Raw genomic sequence first — 27,245 nt, 5'->3', positions numbered from 1 at the left:
CCAATTTTTGTACTTTTTCAGAGGCACACTGTAACAAATGCCAACAGCCCTCCTTAGCGGTCCCTTCCATCAAATTGTGAGAGACATTCCAGCAACATTTCACCAGACCGTAATAAACTACCATAATATTTTATTGGGGTGGCTGCCAACTCACTGTAAATGTTTTGCCTGATGCAACTGCTCGCACAGGACAGGACAGGTGCCGCTCTCGAAGACCGATGCCGCTATGGTGCTTCCTCTGCTTGGCCGTAAGACCTCCATTAATCAATAGATTATAGTGAACGCAGTGCATCGGCTTTTCCACAACCAGGTCCTCTACTAGAACGCCGCCTTCCATGTTGCCTGTCTCGATCATAGTCTACTTTAGTTTGTAGACTGTTGTTGGGAAAGGCCTTCACGAAAGCGTACTTCTTCCTTATCGGTACGGCATGTAGCTCCCGTTGCGACACGTGCGAAGTTGATGAGACAATCGCGCATGTGCTTTGTCGTTGACCCATTATAATCGAGAAGACAAGTGTTTGCCGCCGAACTCAGCCGATTGGACTATCAACTTTTCGCAGTAGCGAATATCGTAGGACATTAAACCGTACAATCGACTTCGAAAATGCAAGAAATGCCCTTCTTTTTTTCAGGAAAGACACAGGCTTAGATGAAAGAGTGTAGTGCCCAGAATGGGACTAAGGTGTGTGCAGCGGCCCACTCCCATTCCATCTTTTTCGCTCTCTTTAATCCCCTGAAAGGGCCTCCCTCAATGCCGCGATGTTATCCGTGCTCTACGCCTGGATACCCTCGCAGCCTTTCCGTTCGCTTTTCTGCTCCTCCTCCTTCTAAAAAATAGTTATATGACCATTGGCTGCTCAGACTGATATGTCATTACTATGTGTTCCATTCAAAAGTAATTGGCTCGGTAGTTCGCAGCGTACTTGTAAAGGTAAAGCAATGCTCTCCCTGTCAACTCGCGGGCATCAGCCTTAGCTCTACGGCTACAGAAAACGACTGTATTTGTTTCATTAAAGCTTTTCCAACAAATGCTATACGGGTTATAAGGTAATAGAAAAGTAAGACACATTGATTATTACGTTGTATTTCAATTACTTGATTATATTAGTTAACCGTGAACTTAAAACGTTAAACCCACCGTGGTAGCTCACTGGCTAAGTAGTTCTTCTGTTAAGCACGGGGTCGCGAGGTCGATTCCTGGTCGTGGCGGCCGCTTTTCTGATGGAGGCGAAATGCAAAAATGCCCGTGTGTACGAGATTTAGGCGCACGTTAAAGATCCACAGGTGGTCAAAATTGATCCGGAGCCTTCCACTACTGCGCGCCTCATCGCTTGCGTTACGACGGCGCGTTACACCCTACAATCAATCAAGTTAAAACGTTAGAGTACCTACTTTCAGGGGCGAACATCGGGGCTCGCTCTATCAACGTCTCCTGTGGTGGTCTCGTGTAGTCACTGTGCTACAACAATGGGACACCAGTTTCCCGGCGTTTCGCGCGAGAACGTAACGTGTTATAAACGGACACACCAAGACACTCGTTCTCTAGCGCTTCGCGCTACTTTTTAGTATAGTTCTTGTGTAGCGAAGGTGTGTTCAGAGTTGCACTCCGGTAGTATTATAACCCGTTGTTCTGAAACTGGATCGATTCGCTGGATAAGGTGCTTAGTTAGCACTGCACACATTGCGCCAATTAGATGAAAAATATTTGCGGCTAGGTAAAAAAAGTTAACGTACTGACCGTGCGGTTGACCTAGAGTTGATTTGTAATTCCTGTAATGACTTCGTTAAATTTGTGCGTATTTGAATGGCAACTTGAACAGCCTATTGGATACGCAACGGTTGCGCACGCTGTGTTTCATGTATGCTAGCTTACCGAGGGCCGTTCCTTACGTCCTAACGAATGCTTTACACGTGAGTTCATGCATTTGCAGTGCCTTCGCTTACTGCATTTAAATTGTGAACAGCGTAGCGTATCCGGTGATTGTCATGTGAACCGAAAAATGCGGGATAAATATATTTCCAGAAGACCTATGTTTTTCAGCATTTTTTAGCCGCACGTTGGCGTTGGATGTGCACTGAGCCAATGCAGAAACGCGAGTTCAACCCTGTCCCGTCTGAACGGTTGCTACACTCTTCAGAATGCATTAACCTGTGCTTGCGGAGCGTTTGTGTTAGATGTGAGATTTGGAAGTGCAATTTTTTTTCTATATAAAGGATAATTGCACGGAAGACCATTTTGTGAAACGGGTTTTTGAAAATCTTGGTGTTAAAACGTGAAACCAGAGGCCACTCCCACGTTTTGTCACGCACGAAGACACCTTAGCAGCACAAGACAACCTCTCGCAGCGTGTGCTCCACTTTGCTGTTTTGTCTACTGGATACAGTGCCACCTTTACCCATGCAATCCTTCCCATGCATACATGAGATGCACCACTCTGCAGTCAACGTTGCACAAAAGACCCCTAACAACTCAATGGATTTTTTGCTGATGGTAAACATATGTAATTTTCAGCATTTCTATGTGCTAAAGTTTATGACAAGATCTGCAGCTTGTTTTTTCCAGGTTCCATAACGTTTTAGAGTCGTCAGAGAGGCAGATTCCGTACCAGCTACTGGATTGGGCCCCAGTGGCATTTCAGCATATCATTTTTTCATCTTGCACTGCCCTCTGGAGGTGTCTACCACTATGTCTAATTGAACTTTTTAATTTTTCACGCCTACATTGATGTAAGAGGCACAGACAGACAGACTTCATGGCGTCATGGCACTGAACTCCTCCTCACAGCAACTGCCCACGTAGATTGTAAGTTGTGTTTCTGCGTGTCACAACTTTGCATGGGAACACGCTGTTGATGTCCACTCTCTTCTCCTTGGCAGCCGCTTGTTTAGTGGCCAATGCTGAATTTGCTGGCCGTTCCTGGCACCGTGCAGAGTACTCGCGTACTGCACCGCCCTTTGGCATTTATCATGCTGAGAAGAGTTATGCCGTGTGACTGCCGCTGCCGGTGTGTTTCATCTGCAGAAGCTCAGATGAGCTTCCTGTGGCCTGAACGCGGAGGGGTGTAGAGGGCGGGCGTGGGCACGAATCGGCTGGTCCGATGTCAGGCTGTCGCTGGTGTCCCCATCATTGCAGATGAAGGAAAGTGTCTGCAAGGGTGAGCGCTGTAACTGTAGCGTTCCACACCGTGATGGTGTCAGTGTAGTGCAGCAGTAGTGTGCCAACAGCCCCGTGTTTCTGTGATATGAAGCGTTTTCGGCACTGGTGTAAAAGCTAATTCCATCACGTATAGTTCCGAAGCAAGAGTGACACTCGGACAGCTATCCGCGGGGAAGATTAGGCAACGCTTATTAGAAACTATCCCTCACTCCCACTCCGTGCTGAAAACGTGGGAGGGGCGGCGGACGAGCCAACCCAAACGACCGCAGGACACGGAACGTGATATACTAGGGCGCAGTCCTCACGAGGAGGCAAACGCGGGCAGTTTGTTTTTCGCAGTTATATGTTTTGTTAACGAGCTGATAAAACTTGGAAGGCATACACTTTGATCGTAGCAGACAAACGTTTCACAGGCCTTCTCACGGTAATTTCGTGATGCTATTGGAATGGCTTACAAAAATATCAAGCCACCTTCACAACTGAGAGGCGAAGACCGAGGAAATAGCAGAGCGGGTGAGCTTCACTGGCTTAAACTCGGCCTTTTCTATAGCCTAAAGTGGCACTGCTTGACACGCTCACGATCAGCTTCCCAGTTCCTTCCCGGGCGAGAAGTTTCTTAGAACTGCTCATCTCGTCGGTAAACCGGACACTGATGCCGCCAAGTGCACACGATCTCTCTAAACTGGGATAACACCTGTACGCCATTTTCTACGTTATCAATAGGCCCAATCAAGTGTCTGTTTCTAGTCAATGAGCTGGAGCAGTTGGGTGGTGGGATTAATAAACAAGCACTGATCACTTACATATGACTGATGTAACCCGTGTTTTATCACCTCGGTCCCTAACCAAATATGTGAAGTTTTACTGTTCAAACGACTACCTAGCCGCGAGAACGTTTTCGCGGCAATTATTATGTATAACACCGTCACTCGTGTAATTGTTTCAGATGACACGTTGCCGCCTTTTTCAGTCATTCCGGCAGCATTATGATGGCACATTCAATAAGGCAGACCATGCTTTGTATGCTATGATAAAAGCGTAGCTCAGTAATGAAAACCACGGCCGTTCTCGACTCTCCTCGTCCCGCGCTTTGTTTACGGACTTCGTAATACCGGCTTGGAGCATGGGATATTTCGGACGCGTAGTTGGGAAGTTAATAACACAAGGGCAGCAGCAACCCACACCAAGCTCCGCGTCGCATGCCTCTTTGAACGATTTAATTTTCCAGGAAGGCCATTGGATCACGAGGAGAAACATCTTTCGTTCGATCCTGCAATTTTTACATGTCACAAGCCTCAGCGAGCCATGGTGAATTCCCACGCATAGCGGTAAAAAGGTGCTGATCGGGTGAGCTATTGCCGGCATATCACGCAAGGCTAGGTCCACCCGTCAATAAACATCACCTCCACCACCACCCACACCGCGTCTTCGCGCAAGGCAAGTGCCCGAAGCCGCTTAAGCTTCGAAACGTCACCAGTGAGCGTTCGCGGTGGCACTTATGCATGAAACTTAGCTTATGGTGTAAATGATATGCTCCCGAATTTTTTCTTCTCGTATACAAGCGGCAATCAGCATGGAAGTTTTTTACGCAATGATATAACAGCAAATGTTGTTCGCCTATGTTGATTCGCTAGCAGAATTCCTGACTTGAGGCACACAGCGGCACGTAAATTTTTATTTTATGCCAAGCTTTACACAATTTCAGGGAAGACGCACATCGCGTATGGCTATACATAAATAAAAAGCCACACACCCCAGAAGAACTATCTAATCTAATGTAAAATGGACGAAATTACACCAAGGACGAAGGATTACGGCAACTAATAGAGCTACTACAAACACGCATTTATCTGTAGCCCAAGGACGCTAATACCATACTCTGCCAATTTTCTGGTGCAGGCGAAAAGCGACAACGACCGAAGTGTGTACGAGATTTCGCTGTACGTTAAGGATTCCCTGAAAATTAGTCCGCAGCCCTCCACTACGGCGGGCCTCATCGCCTGCGTTGGGTCGGCGCGTTAAACCCCATAATCAAACAATCGGCCTTTATTCGGAAAACCGATCATGCATTACACAAAAAAATGCACACGTCCATAAGCAATTGTATTAGTGAACGTGTATAACTATCTGTCAGGCGACCACGTGACACAACTCGTGTTCAATGTAAAGATAACCACTAGACAACAACCGACATTTGCGTGACACCCGGTGTACACACACAAACACACAAAAACAGACAGAACGTAGCTGCGGGCGTTTGGAATTTGTTTGGACGATAACCAAAATGACGGCATACCTCTGCGTCGTCAATAAGGCGAACCATCTAAAACTCCCCAATCGTTTCACTTGCGAGCTGGTTTTTATGCTTTGCTATTCCTGGAGTCTCATTACAGATAGGCCTGCATTTCCGTTTCCGGCAATTTGCACTGAGCTGCCGAGTGCGACGTTACTAGGTTGCCCAAAGTGCCCATTCTTCATGTCCCACAGATTCTTCCACAAGCGCAAGTTCGAGCATCGCAATGTCAGCCCTACGCCTTTGTGACCGCATGAAAGTCGTGTGACCCAATACAAACTTTCCGTGAGATCAGCCTTAATCTGCAACATAGAGTGTATCAGAAAATAAGTATGAAACACCCGTCCTTAAAAATTAAACAGGGTAGAAAAAATACAAAGACAAATTATCTGTCAAGTGTACTGCAACATGAATGTTCACATCTGTCGTTTACAGGTTTTAAAAGTATATATTTCTTTTGAGCTGCGTTTCTACCCCGCTGTGCGAGTTTTCCGGTTGATGTTCCGGCAAAATTGGCGAGGTACGAATGCTTATATACAGCCTGACAATCCTCGTTGACAAATCGTAATTACGATTGTTGTGTGTATAGCAGTTCAACGATGAGCTTCTACAAAGGCGGTAATTTGGGCCAGTTGTTTACTAAGAAATTTATCGTACTAGCGAACATTAACCAAGCGAAAGGGAAATAGGAGAGCCAACACACGCTGTGTTTCGTCTCTTTACCTTTGACTCGGAATAATGTTCGCTAGTACGATGAATTCCTGAGGCACCTGAGCAAATAATGATAGCTTGTTCGAAGGCAGCGGCACAACCGCAGGGCGCTCACTATGTCAATGTACCTATTTAATTCGTTGCATCGAACCAGCAGAGCACGAAGCCGTTTCTCCAGACTGTGCCCGATCTTCAGGACATATTTCCTTAACGCCACCATTAGTTTTAGCAGCTATGAATGCTGGCCAATGTTACTAGGGTAAATGCTGGCAGCGTACTTTACAGCAGTGCATGGCAGCATATTCATCGGAGGATGCGCAGCCGTGCACTTTCCGCGTCACAAATTGTCAGACATGTGGAGTAACGGGCGCGGCCGCACACACACTCCGAATGTGAACGCATTTGGTGGCGCCGCAGCTACGGATGCAACGGTGGCCAAGCCGCGCCACCCCGAACTTGCGGCGGCAGACAGCAACACGGCCGAATGCGGAAGCCGTAAAGGGAGCGAGGAAAGGGAGTCGAGTCCGTCGATGCGAAAACGTGCGAAAATTTAAAAAAAAACAACTACCGGACCTTGTTTCCCGCACTCGTGAAGACTGCGCCCCTGTCAATATCATTTTCTGTTTCGTTTGACTTCGCTACCCGCCACGTTCTCAGCGTGGATTGAGGGAAGGAATGGTGTATCGCAAGCACTACCAGTTCTAGCCCTCGGGTAGGTATCCGGTACCACACCACTTGGGGACTCAAGGTGGAAGCAGTATTTATACACCAGCGTTTGAAGCGCGGGTTCTTAGAGACTACCTGTGATCACTGTCAGTTATGAAGTGCATATATCAAGGTTGCATATCAGGGAACACATTTTTAGCGTCTAGTTGTTACTTGAACACGCAAAACCGTGTATAACTTGTATTCGCATATAAAAGAACGTGCTACTTTCGGTTGATTAATTTGCATCACATAAGCATGAATTGTCGCCACAGCTGCATAGCGGTGACTTGCAGCGATTTTGCCAGATGCTCATTTTTGGACAAGCGGAAATATGCGCCTTCAGATTTTTGGCCTAGTGGCAACTGGTAGAATAGAGAAGGAGTACTAAACTCTCTTGAGCCCACAAAAACAAATTAAACTAAAGAGGATGGCCTTTTCTAAGTTCAGAAAGAAGAAAGTGACTGCTGTTTTTCTAGCCCTGATATGAGGCATTCTTGAGTTCGAGCTGAGAGCGGGTAAGGCCGCACTAGCACTGCTCCTGTGTAGGTGGGGTAGGGGGGGGGGGTAGAGTTTGGGTGGTCAGAGCATAACCACAGGAGGAGGTAAATGCAAACACCGTGGATACGTGTTAAATGCTACAGGGGTCACAACAATAACAATTGTTAGTATGAGGTAAATCGAAAACATTTGAAAAAACGGATTCGGCTTAGCGCAGCTAAACTTGGATATGCAAAGCAAAAGCTTGGCTTAGTCTTCGTTACGTATGGTTAACCTTTGATGTAGCTCTATTACCGACCACGGCTCAAAGCCCTTCGATACCGTGCAATGCTCACAGGACGAGTCCTGGACACGCTTTAATGACCAACGTGGCGCGAGATGAGTCACAAAGACCGAGACAACCCTGAAGCGAATGCGTGGGATGCAGTAGATTTGGTCGGCTGCCGATCAGCTGAGCCACCGCTCCCCTCCCGGCTGCCGCTACGTAAGCAGAACGACCCCAAAATGGGGCCTTGTGCGCATCGCCGACCGCGGGCCCGGCGGCTCACGCGATGAGCTTCCAGGGGTGTGTTGCTGATGGTGTCTCCGTTCGAAAGGGTAACTTGCGCATGCTCCGCGAACCCGCTAGATGAGACTAGTAAAGCGTTGCTTTGAAATGTTTCTCTGGCAGGAAACCACGATCACTACAAACCAAGACACGCAACTACACCTTTCATTATAGGTCGCCATAAAAACAAGGAGAAATGGAAATACGGAATGGCCAGAATATCCTAGCCAGATGAAATAATTACCAATTATGTAAGAATCATATCGAAGTATGGCCGCAGTCCTGTCAACATACTGAAGTTAAACAGTAGTTTTTTGCAGATTTATTAAAAACTACCAAGACGCCGGAAACTTTGCAATCTTCTTTTAACTCAGATTGCTGATACAAGCAGATTTTCAGAAAATAGCGTAAGAAAGCTAAAATAAACTTGCACTTCAACACAAAGCGCGCTCCCCAAACCCAAATTTTGCGTCGCGAACACCGTTAGGCCGGCACCTTTTGGCAGTTTTCTTTATCTCGGATCTAGCGTGTGCTGTGCTATTCCCTCAGAGGTCGGCAGCTCCCTTTTCATATCTTCATGGACGAGGCCTGAGAACGCTCGTCCCGAAATATTGCCTGCACGTCTCTTCGGAAAACGGGAATAAGAGTTGCTGTGCTTTTGTTTGTAGAATCCGGATTGCTCTCGGATAGCTGAATGTCTTTGCATCCCTTCGTCAGCCGCACAATGTGGTGGAAAAACCAAATTTCCCGCCGCGATTTCAACTAGCTCTCAATCTATTTTAGGTACCTTAGAAAACGCGATGCTCCATTTTGCAACTAGGACCGCAAGCCCAGTTTCATTTTATTAATACAGGTATTATGAAGGTTAAAAAGTTAAAAACTACCGTCTGTTGTAAATATGTGTGCGCGAATGGGAGAGGTACTTTTAGAAATAACTGATGAAACCCAGGTTTTATCGGCACGATTTCGAAGCAAATCTTGCGATACTTTGCTGCACAAACGATGACCTAGCCGCGAGAAGTATTTTCTGAGCAAATAGTTTGCATAATACAGTACTATTACTCGTATAATTAATTCAGATACCACGTAGCCGTCTTGCTTAGTCAATCCAGAAGCACCATGAAGGTATCGTGAAAAAGGCCGTCCAACTTCAGTCTACTATGATAAAAGTATAGAATTTCTAAGATTTCCTCGCACACAACGAAAACGCTTGCCAATCGCAAAACACAAACACCCGAGATTAGTTTCCGATATTCGGTACGCTGCCCACGCCGTTCTTAGAGTCGATTGGGGGCGATGGCTGCGGTCTTGTAACCGTTGCGAAATCTCCCTCTCGGGTAGGTATACAGTATCACTCCGCTCCGGAACTCAAGGTAAGAGCAGTATTTTTGCACCAGCGGTTAAAACGCTTGCGTATACAGACTACCCGTCACCACTGTCAGTTATGAAAGGGAACATAATTTTGGAATCTGGGTGTTATTTAAACACGTAAAACGGAGTGTAACACGCAAAGCCGAGTCTAACTTGAATGCGATTATAAAAAAACGCTGATATTTTCAGTTAGACAATCCTAGGATGTCCTCTGCGCTGCATAGTGTGACATGCAGTAACCACGCCAGACGTTCATTTTCAGCGAAGCGAAGAGATGCCTGCCTATTTTTATTGGCTTTCAAAAAATGGAAGGGGGCAAATCACTTGGTTACTATCAGATAACAGCAGATCTCTGAAGGATGGAGGGCAAATGGTACTAGAAGAACTGGCAAACGTGTATACGCAATGCCTAATGACAGCAAGCGCACCGGATTCTTGCAAGATGTCGAACATCATCCTAATCTATAAGAAAGGTGACGTGAAGGACTCGACGAATTGCAGGCCGATCAGGCTACTGTCAGTCGTGTACAAGGTACTTACCAAGATAATTCCGAGCGGAATTTCTACCACCTTATATTTCGGTCAGCCTAAGTAACAAGCAGGGTTTCCTAAAGGCTATTTGACAAAGAACTACCTATATTCACACGACGAATCAGGTGATAGAAAAATTCGCGGAGTATACTCAACCCATTTATTTAGCCTTTGAAGGTTACAAGAAAGCATTTCACTCTGTCAAACCACAGCCGTCATTCAGGCATTGCGGAATCAGGGTGTGGACGAGCATTACGCAAGCATACTAGAGGATATCTACAATGGGACAACACCTACCATCATTCTACCTAAGCAGAGAAGTTCAATCCATATAAAGAGGGGTGTCTGAAAAGAAGACACAATCTTTCAACTTCTAGTGTGGAAGAGGTACAAGTAAAATGAGATTGGCAATCGTGCCAAAAGAATAAGGAAGATGAAGAACCAATCAACCGTACAGGGTTCACGATCAGCGAAGAACGCGAGAAGAGTGCGAGACACCTAGCCGTGTGCCCCGCTTGCTTTGGACTGTCTTCGCTGAGCATCCTGCTGCATTTATTTCGTAAATAAACGCATGTTACAAAATATTATTCACATAATGATTACAAGAAGAATTCTGAACCTCGGAGTGGGATCTGGTGGGCGTAAAGATTAATAGAGAGTACCTGAATAACCTCACGTTTGCTGATGGCGTTCCCTTGCTAAGTGACTCGCAGATAAATTGCAAAGCATGATTACTGCACTGGGCAAGCAGAGTAGAATCCTGGCCTAAAACTTAATATTCGAAAAAAAAAGTAATACCCAATAACCTCGGGAGAGTACAGCGATTTGAGATGGTGGCGACGCAGTGTAAGGGGGAAGTGAATATATTTACTTAAGCCAATTAGTGACCCCGGATGCTAACCATGAGGCAGGAATAATTAGAAGGATAAGAATGAGGGGGAGTGCCTAATTAATTACAGCCTACCGTTATCCCTGAAGAAGAATGTGTATGACACGTGCATCTTACTGGTATTCACCTACGCGGCCGAAAATTGGAGGCTCCGTAAAAGGGTTCAACTTAAATTGAGGATGACTCAGCGAGCAATTAAACCGAAAATATTAGGTGTAACAATAAGGGAAAGACAGGGAGCGGATTTGGTCAGGGAACAAAGGTGTGTTAAGGACGTATTAGTAGAAGCTATGAAGAAGACATCGGTGTGGGCAGGGCATGTAATACGAAGGCAAGATAACCGTACGTCATTAATGGCTATGGAGTGGATCCCCAGAGAAGACAAGAGTGGCAGGGATGCGGCAGATAGTTAGATGGGCATATTAGATCATGAATTTTAAGGGAGAAGAAAACGTGGCGCAAACTAGACTTAGACGAAAGAAACACTTGTTAACATGATTATACCTAGGTTGATTTTTTGGTTTTTTTGTTTTGTTGTTGTTGTTGTAGTTTTCGCTTAAATAAGACGTATAAATATCGCGTTGTTTGCTTCCAATAAACAGTTGGAAGTTGGCGCCTGTATATGTCTTGCCTCGTTTCTTTCGTCTACGTCTAGTTTGCGCCACGTTTTCTTCTTCCTTAAAATATGTACCAACTTGCTCAGCAACAAGTTTTGTTAGATCAAGAAGTTTGCGGGGATAAATAAGTCGCAGTTAAACACTGGACCGCGATATTTGGACATTCGTAGGAGAGTTCTTTGCCCTGCAGTTGGCGTAGATAAGTTGATGATTATATTGCAGAAAACGGCTCTGATGCATCTCGCCAAAATGAATGCTGCGACCTTGTACGCAATGAATGCTGCGACGTTGGGTGTTTAGAGTGAGATCAGTTGAGCTGCATAGGATCACCGTTTGCATTCGCAATCCAGATTACGCTACCATCAAGGAAGGATTCCGGTCTTATTCCGTCGAGTAGAAATCCGTTCACCATGTCGAGGAGCGCACCCTGAATCGCTGGAAAAACCTTCTGTACAAGCCAGGAATAATGCCGGCAAGCCCGGGTGGTGACGGAGCAGCCAATTTTTCAAGACGTTCGCAGAGCTCGTCAGCATCCATCGGAGCGCACAGCTAATCGACAAGGTGATCTGGCACAAGCGGCAGCACCCGTAAGAACAATCAAAATTTGTACTCAAAATCACCTGCGTCTCATGACGCATTCTCGGCAGTGAAAAGGGTGCCGAAATTTCCCACAAAGCCCCGGCCCTTGTTCCCTGGTTCCCTGGTTCGATCTTGGGTTTCAGCACCATATGGAAGAACGTCCAACCAGGGAGGCAAGCGAGGAGGCCGTCGTCGGAGAAAAGCCGATATATTTACACTATGTGCAGAGAACCGGGTGCTAAGCACTCATCTCGTCGCCTCTCCAAGTCGTCCCCTTCTTCCTTGCCTACGCTTCTGCTGAGCTCGATGGCTGGTTCATCTTCCTGGTCATCGAAAGTTTTAACACCGGCTGTATCTTCAGTCACCGTGATAACCGTCCTGTCAACGAGTGTACCTCTGAAAAAGGAAGCTAACCCAGCCTCTACATGCGAAACAGCTCTAATATTCTTGAGTACGGAGGTGTGCAGGACTGGCTTGCTTAAAGTCTCCCCACGGCTCGCCTCTTGTGATGACTTCTGTAAGAGGTACTCATAGTGTGCGTTTCGCAGTTTGACATCGCCCGCATCACGAAGGGTAATGTGCCCCGTCTCTGTACGATTAGAAGCCTCCAGAAGGTGTCGTTAAGCGCGTTGTACTTGCGCTCACGACCCCCCATTTATAAAATCACGCAATAGTGGTCCTTCAACTCATCCCAGGTAGAGAACATAGCTCACACAAACCCGTTAGCGAAGCATTCAGTGTGCTGAACTGTCGCTGTCAGTTAGCAGGTGCTCCTCCATTCCCCACAACTGGTTGCGGAAAGTACATTGCCAATGCTAAGCGCCTCTAACGCAGGCTGGTGATCAGACACGCGACGAGCAGAGCCGGGAAGGAGAGGAAGTCACAGAATTGAAAGTAGCAGCTCAGCTTGGGTAAAAAGTGCAACTTCTCTAGCCGACTGCCAGATTTTACCCTTTCCCAAGTAGCCACAAACCTACAGGTATGGAACTGCATTCAAGTATCCGAGAGATCAGATCCTTCAACTCCCTCGCAGCACTGTAGGGTCGACATTGCCCACGTCCCCGTACATCACACACAGCGTCGGTTTACACAATTCAACTCACCCACCAAAAATGTTGGGAAATGTTCGATCATGAACGTGTCCAGGGATGCTAAAAAGAGGAAGAGTCAGAGTGATGTGCGGTGAAGACACAACACCGGCTGGTACGCGGCGTGCAAGCAAGGAAAATTACCTGCACGCACGTGCCCTAAGATCCCACTCGTCCCAGCACGTACGCGCCTTCCGATCCCTCCAATTCCAGCCTTGCGTCGCCCACTCTCGCGTAGAAATACGACGCCAACGCCCAGGGCCATCCTGTGTGACAGGGTAAAAAGGCTCGTACACAGAGGCGCTCGGGAAACACCAGAAAGTCCCTTGGACCCCTGCAAACAAGTTGACCCCTGGAAAAAGAGGGCAACGCGTTGCGCCCGAGCACAATGCATCAACTTCTGTTTGCTAAAGTTTCAAGAACCCTGGACATTCAAAATAAGACAACCTAACAACATAAGGGCAATATGTGCACAAACCAAGTTAACCCCCACATCTTCGACACTACCATTAGAAGGCACCCTGACGTCGACGCACACAACTAGTTCCCCATGAATAAACGGAAACACTGTAGAGCACTAAGAAAGAGCCGAAAAAAGTAGCACCTACATTACAACCATTTCTTAAAATCGCCTAGTTTATTTCCACTTACTCACTGTAAAAATAGCTATGTGCAAGTTATTAACAAAAGCGGCGATATTACAAGATTTGCATTGTCCTTTTCACTTGCGGTACGGTTTGAACTAGATATTACGAATAAGTCACAAATGGCCAAAGAAATTTGCCTGAACATGAAACGCGGTCCCGGGAGTCTTGTTTGGCTTCGCGGGTTCCGGCACGCAGAAGCCTTTTGCCAGTCCTGTTTATCTCATATCTAGCGTTTGCTCTGGTATTTTCTCTACGCTACGCAGCCCGCTTATCACCTATCCACTGGGGGGAGAAAGTTATGCAGCTCCTCTACGGGAAAGGGAGAGTGGGAGTTGCTGTGCGGTTCATTGTGTTACACAGAAGATAAATTGGACTCGGATAGCGGAATTTCTTGGTGTCCTTTCGAAAGAAGAACACCAAGCGGGGAAAACCAACTTCCCCGCAATGCCCACTAGCCCTCAATTTATTATGAATATCTTGGAAGTACTGATACTGATCTTAGCACTTAGAACCATAAGTCGAGCTTCATTTACGTGTTGTAGATAGCCTGAAGGTAAAAAGAATGGCAGGAATTATCGCAGGGTGTAAATACACGTTTTAGTGGTGAAACTACGACCTAGAAGGGAGAACATTTATCGCAGCAGTTATGGTGGGTAATACTATCACTTGTGTAATTAATGCAGATAACACGTAGCCGGCTTTTATTATGAGATTGATTTCCCACCGCTCCCCGCGTACCTCAAAAATAGGCGCGTTGAAATGTATAGGAGGAAAATGCAGGACTGTGAGAAAAAGACGCGAGGAGGCGAATACCCGCCGTGGGCAATAGTCTAAATAAAGTTGCATAATGGCGGCGGTTTGGACACTCTGTGTTGATTTTACCCAACCGACTGCGCTGCTTGGGCTTACTGACTATCGGGAGTCACCAATAATAATTAACATTACTTTCACTAGTCAAACCATTTCGGCCGGTTGGGTAAAATGAACACAGACTGCACCCATTGTCGCCATCTATGTACACCCCTTTCGTTTCCTCACGTGTATTTACACGCGACTGTAATTTCGCATTCTTAAACCTTCATGGCAATTAATCACAAGTAAATGAAACTCGGCTGGCTGTGGTAGTTGCAAATTTCAGCCTCACTTTTTCCAAGAAACGTAGCACACATAGAAAGCTATTGGACATCGAGGTAAAGTTCGTATTCCTCGCACGGTTTTGGCCTTACGGAAAGGCCCCAAGAACACCGTACGTTATAACAGTCCTATTCGGCTTTTCCTTAACACAAAAAATGCCACAGTAGCTACACTATCCCGTTATTGAAGAGAAGCATGCATAAAATCTTCGGGACGAAAGTTAGGGCCACGCCGTGGATCCATGAAGAGCGAGCTGCCGATTACTGACCGAATCTCAAGTCACACAATAGGCACAAAATGAAGAAACTTCCAAAACGCTTGGTTGCACCAGCGTCACTAGCGCGAAATGGCAGTTCGGGAACCGCATTTGCTGTAGCGGTTCAAGGTTCTGTTAAATTTTGCTAAGTAATTTTCGCAACAGCTGCTTGAATCCAAACTCTAAGTAAAAACAACAGCGTTCAGTTAGCGGACACATTCGTGATTTTTAATAATAATGCAAACAACTATGGCTGCGCTTAGCTACGTTGACGTGGAAGAAGCAGTCTTCAAAAATATATTTTGAATGTATATGACAAATCTGTCTGCTGGCTTGTGGGAACTGAACGCTGTGAGACACGCCCTACAGTATTAAATAAAAATTCTCCAGTGAATGCCTCAATGTAGTAATGTGATGCAGTGCGAAGTGCGTGTACTTTGCGGCCTGAAGAACATTTTTAAATGTTTCGACTGGAATCAATCTAAATATTTTTAGTTTTTGCGACCAGTGTACTAATACCTACAAGGGGTGTCTGGTTTGGTTATAATTATATTCTTTATTCGGCTGTAAGAAAAGACGAACACAGTAGATTCATGTTTTATCGAGGAGAATATGAAACTCGTGGTCGTACATGTCCCTTGCAATAAACGACTACCCACAGTTGTGTGCGCTGCAATAAAACTCAGGTCAAAGGCCGCAACTGCTATAAAATGTGACCGTTTTTCTTATGCAAACTTGTGCTACGATTTTAGTATGCCTGTCATTCTGTCGCTGGTTCCAACTACTTGCCGGAGGCAACAAAAAAGTTGTGTATCTGTTTGCTCCCCTGCAAAAGAACTGCAGCCGTCGCTAATACGTGTGTCCATTAGTGAGCGGGAAATCAATGTCGAGTCTACTGGAAACACAAACCGGTACATAAGCAACAGTACCAACGCCTTTTTAACAGTAGAATTTGGGTTCGGCTAATGGAGAGAATAGTCGCACCTTGTAGTAATGGCGCAAGGCTCCAGAAACAGCAGAGCCGGCGCCCTCTCTCCCGGAGTCGCAGACGCGGCCGTTGCCCCGCACATGGATTTCCGAACCTGTCATGGAATGTACTGCATTACTGGCCGGGACGGATTGTTTTTTCTCCAGGCTTTTATATACCTACCCAAGCGGACCACGTTGGCATGCGCTAGAACCCGCGGCTACCAGCTTCGCGAACAAGTCGTCTCTAGCGCCAACTCGGCGTCTGTGCTTCCCACTTCCGGAGTGTTTTCCCCTGAACTGGAGAGGAGAACAGTGCGTGAAAGGTGTAGCCACAGAAGATGGGCGGAGTGTGTTCCAAGATCGAGCTGGCCGACGCTGGGCACTCCTCACGAGGCTCCCGCTCCCGGTTGCTCCGTATTCTTTTAGTTTTTTCAAGCTTCACAGGCGGTGCAAGTCCACGGGCAAGCCTCGATGACGCCGGGCACTCCTTACGAGGCGAACGCCCACGTGGTCTCGGCTGGGCGTAGTTGTCTTCTAATGCTCGAACGCACAAATAAAAGCTTAGGCAGCTCTGTCATGAAAACAATCGACGCGATAGAAACGGCGTACTCGAGATGCGAGATAAACAACTGCTGTCCCTACATGGAGCGCTCTGAAAGCAGGAACGCGGAATATTTAAATTCAATAGAACATTTATTCCAGTCATTGTGATTGCGTCATCGCCTTCATCACGGGAGGACAAAAAAAGACGGGACACAATCTAAGAGGTAAGGGTGAGAGGGAAAGGAGCTACGCGGCAGAACACGAGTAGACCTTTTGAACCTTTTTTGACGACATTTCTTGGGGTCGCCTACAAACATTTTAGTCATAACACACGTTTTAAATCATTGAACGTTGCACTTATCATCCTTCTGTTTATGGGCGCCTGAGTTTTAATAAATGTTCTTTGGATATACTTCGTAATATCCCGAATTTGGGTGTATATATTGCACCGGAACTAAATCCAATCTGTTTTGTGATAGCTGGCATTTTAACCCGGCTATAATCGCCACAGTTAATTAAAGATCATTCTGACTCTTTCCTCTACATTTCATTATGCGTGGCGGCACACTGGAGTGCTTTCCATACCATCCTATGTTTACGTCTAATTTCTATTTGCTGCATCGTATCAGCGCTGAATAATTTTCTAGCTGATTTATGTACATCCAACACTTCAGTAATACCACACTTGCTGGATGGCTTAAACAACCACCGCTTTTCTAATGAACAATACTCGTGATTTCTTTGCTTTCGTTGAGATTTCGATTGAGGTATTCCTATGACGTTACCAAATCTCCTCTTCAAGCTTTCCCCTTAGAGGGCGATGCATGTGGATACCATGAAAAATTTATTTCTTCTAATTTACTTGTATTCCATCATTTCCTGAATTACCAGTGTAAAACAAACCCTTTGGTTTGTAAGCTGTGTAAGGCCATTTTTTAGAACAAGAAGAGCGGCATTTATCGCTTACGTAACAGGTGCATGTCCGCTCATGCGAACACATACAGCCGTGTTCACGCCTTCAGAAGGACTTGGGAACCACCTGTTGGAATAAATGTGGGGCTACCACTAGGCACTTTGAATAAGAAAAAAATAACAATGAGTCATCCCAATGTATGTTCCTGCATATCTGTTATCATTGTCAACGCACGATGCCTCGTATTTTACAACAGAATTCGAAGAAAACGTGTGGGGACGATGGGGTGGGAAATATCCGCCTGTAGATGTTGTGGCCTTCAGAACTTCTGTTGCGTATGTCGTGCAAACACGCCTTCGACAAGAATTTAACCCTAGCTTTGACGTCATATTTGGCACCAATAAAAAATGATTGGGTAAGTCATTTGTAGCTCCCGCGGGTATTTTTGCTAGGAAATGTAGCGCTTCAATCTGCATAGAGTGCTCGTATACGTATCCTTCTTTTTTGCTGACACTTCATCTGGATGACAGAAATTTGCAGGTGATCAGATAACTTAGGTCGGGAAACAAGGCTTGGTCATATTTACGGCCTCCAATTTGCGGAAATGTTTACTGCAAGGAGAAGAGGAGCACCCCTGTTTATTCGCGTCGCACTTAAAAGTCCCATGTAACGTTGACTCTGGCATACATGATTTTTCTTCTATTTGTTATTGACGACCGTTTTTTTACATTTATTGCCGTACTACCGCTCGACGATGGTGACAGCCATGACGAGGACTGCTTTGTCCAATGGCGGCCCACTCGCCGAAGAAGACGACGGCGAGAATTGCAATGCTTATTAGATTTTCGCCCATACTTATCCCACAACGTGGTCTAGGAAAAATCAAAAGCATTCATGTGGCGCAACAAGCAAACCCAATGGACCAGTTTAATTAAACATCTTCCGCCAGTACAGGTACCAATCACTTCGCACCCCAGGCCACCACAGTACATAGGTCCCCCTACCTCAACCTCCTTTCTCCAAATGGGCATACAGCATTTCTTTTTAATTAATGTTTTTCACATCTCATGTTCTTGCAAAGTCTGCAACGTATACGGAGACGACATCTATACGGCAGTGAATATCTTTGCTTTCTCGCCCGATTGGCCCAGAGGAAGGTCCACCTACAACCCTATAGTGTTAAAAATAAAGAAATATCTGATGCAGGCCTATCTGTTGTGAGGTATTTACTTGAGTTTCTCGACGAAGCTGGGGCAGTTTACTCTTTCTTGCTGTGGCTTAGCGTGTCGACTGAAAGGTGTAACCATTTAAGTTGTGTTGCTTGGGATTGCATTCTACATTATTTGAAGCAGTACGACGGGGTATGTGTTGTACTGTACTGTAAGAAGTACGATGCGGTAGATACTTTAAGAAGCTTGTGTGGGGTGACTTGCGCCGTTGTCGGTGGCGTACACCCAAACACCTTCAGCAAAAGCCCGCTGAATTACGATGTAATCACGATGATGATGATAAGGATGAAGATCGTCCCGTTGAAGTGTTTTACAAGTACCCAGTCCACTAGGGAGATTGCCCAGGGATAACGTGCGAACTGTGCCCCTGTTTGGAGCTTACAGATAGATTGTTTGAGCTCCCTATCTGTAGCTGGCGCAGATGCACTCGCGAAAGTGTCCCCCAATAAGAAACCACAATGGAAGCCAATCAACCTTGTCCCTTGCATTCCTTCAACATCGCAGGTGCGGTCACTTGCTTTCGTCGAACACTTTACATGCAGGCGTGAAATGGGTAGGCCGGGCGTGTTTCGTGTTGCCGAAGAGTGGCAGCCAAAAAGGAATTATCTAGAATAATTTATAGCAAACATTTACGTTCGAGTAAAGATGAGCAACATTAACGGGTTCAGTTTTGGTTTTGCGTTTTAATTTCGGTAATTGCGCTTTGGTTTGAGCAGAAGCGTTTCAGTTTTCATTTTGCAATCTATGTATTTCGAATTTAGTCGTGTTGGTGTCCTCCCAGGTCACGCTTCTTGTGCACCTCGGTTTCCAGATGGAAGGGGTTCATTCATTGTTTCTTTCTATGCCTTCCTCATTGCCCGTTTTGCTGCATACTGCCACTGCCTCCCTTCATCTGCGGGGTAATTAAGGAAACGGAACGACTTACCTCGGCCGTGCCTCTGGTCGCGATAACGTTGCCAACTGACACTCAGAAGCTGTCGAGCTAAGCACGCCCGAGCAGGGTGGCCTGTTGCTACTGTAGTCTGGTGCTACAGTGACGTCGTACGGGTCAGCATTAAAAATTGAACTTTCAGTGTGCTAGCAGTACTTTATCATTCAAGTAATTCGATCAAATGACCTAGAGGTAACACTACAATCGTTTAGTCATGCGTCATAGCCATGCGTCATAACCAAACTTGTATTTTGTCCATATTAACCCTCTAGGAGTCTTGCGTTGAAGAATAGGAGGCGCGTTCTGTGAAACGCGTGTCAGTCAGTGGGCGTGCGTGGGCGTTGCCCGACAGCTTTCAAACTGTTACCCAGAACACCTAGGAAGTCGCACGTGATTTCAAATCAGTACAGGCATTATTGAACGCGTCCCGCCTTGTCGCAAATGTCGGATAATTCACAGTAGTGAGTGTTTTTCCATGCCGATGCTCTGGAATAATATTTCCTTACATTAACGTTATGCTTTGCAACACACCATGTAAATCACAGCCAGTATGCGCCAGTCTCTGTATAGAGCTACTCGATGCTTTTTTTAATTCTTAGGCCACACCCTATTTACTAGGTCCACCACTATTTAAGTAAAGCGAATGAGCCAAAGTGTCGTTCGGGATGTGAGGTGGCTAGTATTACGGATCCTGTATTAGATTCCTATACAGTTCCCTTTTTCCCGCTATTGGTTTTCAATTTGATTACGTTAATTTCACTCTCCGCACCGCAGGCCATTATAAGAGTCGTTGCAATATTACAGACGCAAACGGCAGATGCGCCATTTCTGTAAAATGAGCACACTTGTTGCTTTCTCACTTTAAAGGAAGCAAAATTTGACGGGACCGAGGCTGCCACACAGAACATGTGAATCACGGCTCTTTTTTTAATGGCGTTCGTAGAATTTTGCAATGTTATAAAGATTTTTTAGAGAATGGACGTGATGCACATAGTATATAATCTGCACAGTATTCGTAGAGTAATATCTGGTGTGCGGTTCTCCAAAGGTGATTTGCGTTTGCGCCTGAAGTAGGCGCACAGTCCCCGAGTTCCTGCCACATACTTGGAGATCGCGAAGCCAGTTACCGCTGGTTTAAGCACGTTTTAACGTGCTGCACTTTGGGAGAGGGGAAATCCTGTGGACAAAACAGTCTGGGCCTTAGATTCATGCAGAAAGTGCAGCGGCAAGTTCGAAAATACATGTAAGGCTCAACAGACGGGTCTCAAACGATGACAGATGATCCACCAGTTCTGCTGTTGCGCCATCCTTCAATAACGATTTGGAGCTGTGACATGGCCGGTGAAGCACCAATCTTTCTTCAGTTCTCGCGTAAGAAAGTTCACGCGTAAGAGCTCCATTACCCAATAGAATACCGTTAAATTTGTGCATCTGCTCCTCCAAAACCAGAACCGTCTCCTACTGGGCCGCCTACCGTGTGGGCTGTCTCGATCAGTTTACTTCGTAGACATTGGTTGGGAATGCCTTTCACGAAAGTCTACTCCTTCCTCATCGTGATGGCGTTGAGTTCTCACTGCGGCGCCGGCGGTAATAAAGCGACCATTAAGCATGTGATTAGTCGTTGCTCCCCGTATTCATCAGAAAGACGCCGGTTGGCTGCCCAGCTCAGCCGATTGGGCAATCAACCGTTCAGTATAGAGACCATCTTAGGACATTGGCGCGTACCATCGATTTCGAAGGAAGCAACAAATGCCATTCTACGTTTCATGAATGGTACAGGCTAGATGAAAGGCTATAGTGCCCTCACAGGGACTAAAGTGTGTGCAAGGCCCCGATCCTACCCCCTTTCTTCGTCTGTCCCCTTTTTCCTACCCTGAACACTTCTCCCTAGTGTCGAGAGCTTGTCCGGACTCTACTCATAGAGAACCTCTCGGCCTTTCCGCTCGCTTTTCTGCTCCTTCTATTTTTTCCCAAAATTAATCATAATGCAATTGCCCGCTCAGATGACTGTTTCATTTATTACTAAGTGTTTCACATCAAAGTTCAAAGGTAATGGAATTATCAGCGTCTGTCCGTTCTCGGGCATCAGCCTGAGCAGTACGGTTACAGGAAGCGACTGTACCAATTGTATCATCCGGCCTTTCCAAACAAATCCTACACGGGTCATATGACAATTGGAAACTAACCCAACTTGATCATAACGTCTAATTCAATTGCTTGACAATATTAGTCCACGTTGAAGTTAACATTATTACAGAATTTTCTTTTAGGAGCGAAGCACTTTATATTCTCGGACTATGAGTGTCGCCTGTCGTCGTCTCGTGTGGTTATGGTACTAAAACACCGGGACACTCATTTTCAAAAGCCTCGCTCTACCCTATAGCATACTTCTTAACATGATCCAGCGGGTGTGACACAGACCACTTGCTGTCAGTCTGCGTCTCATTTTATAGCGTAAATCCGGTTCAAAGTGAGAGACGGTGCCACCGCCTCAGCAAGCGCGCAATTACTTCTCCCGCCGGCACTTCTTCTGCGCCCAATCAGCACGCGTCGCGTGGCAAGAGAGAGACTTCCCATTTTTGACCACACTTGCACACTGCATGGTTCGCCCGCTCCGGGTTTCACTTTAGCGGACATGGGGTTTTGAGTTTTATTCTGTTGACACATGGCGCCTTATGGAAGAATTGTGGCTACAGAAAACTGCTGTTACTCTCGTTTTGTGAAAACGTTTCCACAAAAAATATGATTTGCCGCTGAGATGCCTGCAAGATTTCGCCGACTATAATTTTTTCCCACCGTATTAACAATAAATTACCTTGTATCTGCGTTCTTCCTCTTCTTCTTCTTTTTTAAAAGCAAATTGTGCGGATCCTCTACGTCGTAACCTCATTGCTTCACTGGTCATCCACCTTCGCTGTTCAAAATGTCCTATTATTTTGCCTTTGCCCCAAGTGCTGGTTTTTTCTCGCCGATATACACATTCTATCCAGTTTTGCTGGCTACTCGAGCGCCCGCTCACTGCCAACTGCTCTTTTCAAATCTTACAAGCGACGACGAGACGCGTCACGACACTGTGCGACGGCGTTTCCTCCCCCACTACTACTTGACGTCGCCTAGACAAGAGGTCAGTGGCGATGCAACCGCAGACCAACCGCAGGGCCCTTCTGAGGGCTCGCCCTATGGGCTGACGCTGTCTATGTTCGCACATGCTCTGTCGTTATCTCTTCTGTTTCTCGCTCTGCGGTGGTCAATGGGACAAAGTTTGAATAACATGCACTATTTGACAGTCACGTGCGCCACTAATATTCACGAGAAATTAGCGCTCCAGGCGTTGAGCTCAACGGCGGCGGCGGCGGCGCATTTACTCTCATTTAGCTTTTGCCTATGACCGCAGGCCAGCGTACTCATATCGGAGCACGGAGCGTACGTCGCCACGCTAACTTCGAGGACCTTCATCACGACTTGAAATTCGCGGTTTCAATTGTGGTTCTAGGTCAAGGTAAGGCGCGCCTTCATAATCAGGATTTGTAGCAGAGATCTCGTCGACTGACAACACCGGAGCCTCGACCTACACAGTAAAGGCGGTAGCCGCAAAAGCTTCTGGAAAGCGCGATTGAAAAAAAAGGCCATTCCACTCAATGTGAAAGATCTCGGTAGCGCAGAGCACTGTTTTGGAATATTGGCCTGTACCGCCGTTATCCGCGGACTGCTACCATCCAATGCCATGCAAGCTTCCTTCCTTCGCTGGACTCGCGCCCGTGCTGCTTCAAATGCGCTAGCGGGAGTGCTATTTTTTTTTGTGCTTGGCTTTCCTCCCACCCGTTCCGGCGTTGCACTGCAACTACTTTTTTGCTTAATTCCGCAAACACCATCCCAACGAGTGTTCCTAAGTAAATGAACAAGGGCAATTCCGCTTATTAAGCATATTTAGCCTCAAATCTACCTACGCTTTTCTTTGCGCTAAAAAAACGTGGAGCTATGACTAGCGCGGTTTCGTGAGTTTTGAACACTTGTAACTACATAAACCGCTTGGTTTCAAACCCCATTGGTTACGCCGCGGCGACAGCTCCTATGACGAAACGCCGCGTGGCTCACTTGGGTCCAACGAGTGAGCTACAAGGCGAACCCCTGAAGAGCTCTAGAATCTTCACTAACCATGCAATTACTTTGTGTCCACGGATAAAAAATTGTACTACATTACTTGCTGGGCTGATCTCAACATCAGCTTCTATTTATCGTCATTAATTTCCCTGGATGGACGTAAAGTTCTAATATAAAACGTCCGTCCACTCACATACATGCCGTGCAGCTAAGTAGAAGCCATTGCCCATAACAAGAAAGGAGCTATACGAAATAACAAAAATTACACAGAGTAGTATAAGGCGTAATTCTGTAGTTTTGAATGTTTTCACTGTTTCAGTCGTGGTTGAAACGGCGAACAATGGCGAATCCGCAAAGGAAGTGGCTGTGCTTCGATATTCTTCCCCCACTACAAGTGAATGTTGTATATCCTTAACCAGTCCCAGATCTACCAACGGATACTAAAACAATGTAACAACTGTCTCCTCGGGGCGCGATTTGCAAATCGTTTCTTGAAAAGCGGCATTTTGGTTTTCTTGGGTAAACCCTGTTTACGAGGGGCTGGTGTATTATAATATTTTCGGAATCTCTCCTGTGGATAGATTAACCAGCGAAGTACATAGTGATGTTCATTACACAACCAAAGCCAAGTAGGGTCATCGTGCCGCCGCGGAGCTCATTCTTGAACTAAAATGGCTTCAGCGCGTCGTTTTTGTGTTTTCAGCACGGTTTTCGAGAAAAATAAAGCTTGCACCAACATTAAATTATCAGAGAATAGAGGAATTATTAATAGAAGGTTATTATTCGACGTAGTTTGGCTCTCTGGTGAAACCTACTGAATGTGAAACCTTGACCATGTACGGTGTGCGACACATTCTCTAAGTTTTCCCCCTGGTTTTCATTTTTTTGAACCCTCATTTTTGTATTTCAAACTAACCCTGCTTTTCGTTGTGGTTTCCGAAAGTTTTGTACACCTTAAGCTTACATACAAACGTGTGATTGATCCTGCTTTCATAGGAATTGGTAAAACACGAAAGTGAAATATCCCTTTACAGGATCATTTGAATGCTGGTTGTGCATCGATATGAAGTTGCACATCGCTATTTATATTTCGTCGGTATGGCACCGTTAGACGCATCAACATGAGACACAGAATTAGACGCGCCGGAGCATGGCATAAATCCGAATAAAACCCCAGGCGCTCGCGAACCGTCCGAAAGAAATCCAACGGGTTTTCAGCGAATGGTTTGGTGAAGTCACTGTACGCTGCAGCGAGAAGGGCATTATTTGCGGGTTCGAGCAGTCTTATCGGTGTGCTTGCCGATTGACGTCCTGCTGTTGGGTCACTAAGGCAAAGGTGCAACGACATTGGCCCTGCTCCAAGGCGTGTACGCCAGACGCTTGCATTGCCACGAGCTCAGCCTGTGTAACGCGGCGGGGCCGTTCCAGAAGCTGAGCGGCGCTCAACATAGGCGCCGGACGGGTAAACACAGCAGCTGCCGCTGCTACACGCTGCCCTAACGAAGTGCCAACTATCGGCGCTCATTAACGTCATGACGCACAACTTCGATTCACCTCTCATAGAAAGCAGCACGAACTCAATGAAAAAGTTAGAGGGAAGGACATAAGGCGTGTTCGTACAGCTGCCCGGGCACGCTTTCATGCCTCAGCGTTTCACACCTCCCGTTGTAGCCAACGTTGTAGCCAAAGATGGCGTGGGCTCGAAGTCCAACGCCATCACGTCAATGTGACTTTTTCTGGTAATGTTTTTCGTGGCCAGTAAGACGTCGGTGAGGTTTGTGTACACTGACATAAAACACTTTCGGTTTAGAATTTAGCTTCTGGTGCGCGTAATTAGCGATTTATAAGCACGACATTAAAAGAGGTCAACAGGTAATTAAGACTTTATTTTACAGGAGAAATATTTTTTTTTGCTTGTTTAGTTAAGCTTTGAAAAGTACTGAGCCCACGAGCATGTGTGGAGTGTGCGTGCCGTGTATTAGTTTGTCACAAGATATCTTCTGCGCAAGCCATTTTTCTTCCTCCTCCTGAAGCGTGAAAAAATTCAGGTGGCACCGTTAAACGTCATGTTAAACTAGCGAAGACAGTCAAATCCGCTGTTTCCACTGTCTTCGCATCTCTATTCCGATGGTGGCCGAATTTGTTTATGGAATATCTTACTGCAGTGCCGTGGTTTGATAATTCGCAAAAGCATACAAGCAGGCAGGCGGGAATTTTGGTCACTAGGGCACGTGAGGAGGCTTCGAATCTCTCCTTAAAATGGACGTGTTAATGGCTTTGTTGCCAATGGTAGCCGCGCTATTACACTACACCGACGTCATGCTTGGCGACGCAACAGCTTTAAAGGTTAATAAAATAGAGAGTAAGGCTCTGAGTAATTCAGGGTAATAATTTGCGCAGTCATGTAAAATTTCATGCAAACGTGCTCTGGTTTCCCTTTGTGGAAGGCACCCTGAGCATTGTTTTATCATATAATCAGCAAAAGAAAATCAAGGATCAAGTCAACCTAAATACGATAGAACATCTAAAGAACAGAAGTAAAGTCAAGGGGCATCATTACAAGAATAAAATCAACGTTTTTTAAATAAAATACGCTGATTAAATAAAATACGCTGTCTCAGGGCTAGGTGTCGGCGATGGTGCGTATTCTTTTTTTACTTTCATTTTATTTTTTCTTCAAAAATATTGTTTGTCCATTATTTCTTTTTATTGAATTAGGCTTGCAGTACCTAATTGGTGCAGGGAGAAAATTTTATTTTAATTTTTTTCTTTGCCGCGTAACAGGGCTGTCACTCATGGAGCAACCGCTAGACAGGCATTGGCTTCACTGTCCGCATCTGCAGCAAAGGAATATAGGTAAGAGTTACAAGTGAAAAAATGAAGCAGGTACCGTATTAAATTGCTGGTGACCAGCGCTGGCATGTGTACTGCGTGAACAGAATCCCTCGATCACTTTGGTCCGCAGCATTTGTATTTATCGTCATGTCCTGAACGCGTGCAAGTAGCAAGCGACAATACCCAAGAAGAAGATTTCTCGGGGCACTTAGATCTGCTTGCGTGAGGTGAAGGCGAAATGCTAGCGTTTAACATATGAACAACTTATTTGGTTCTACATAGTATGTGCGTTTCTTTCTCCCATGACATTTTTTGCAGCGAAATACTTCGACCGGATTTTTTACGCTACACCTTATTTCCAAATCTTTCTTTTCTTTCAGCCCCTCGTCTTACTGCACGAAATATGTCAGTAAGCCGACTGGCACATGCCAGAGGTTCCATCGATTTATCATGCCCCTCTAAAGAGGGCGTTATCATAAAGGAAAAGACAATATTACAATGGTAATAAAGGACAAACTCGCACCCCTTGCAGACACCTGGAGCTTTCGAGCTTGTTAATTTCAAAAGCGCTAAAGCATGCTTGCGATGATCGGGTATGTCTGGGTACAAAAACGGCTAGTGGCCAAACCTCTCAGTCGCAGTAACAGAGAGAAGGGAACGATGCATCCGAAAATGGGTAATTACCTCAGAAATTAGGA

The sequence above is a fragment of the Haemaphysalis longicornis genome, unplaced genomic scaffold (genome assembly GCF_048455015.1).
Source record: "Haemaphysalis longicornis isolate Haplotype H1 unplaced genomic scaffold, Haemaphysalis longicornis Haplotype H1 scaffold_8, whole genome shotgun sequence".
Lineage (NCBI taxonomy): Eukaryota > Metazoa > Arthropoda > Arachnida > Ixodida > Ixodidae > Haemaphysalis > Haemaphysalis longicornis.
The sequence above is the reverse complement of the archived record's forward strand: the minus strand, read 5'-3'. Positions refer to the sequence as shown.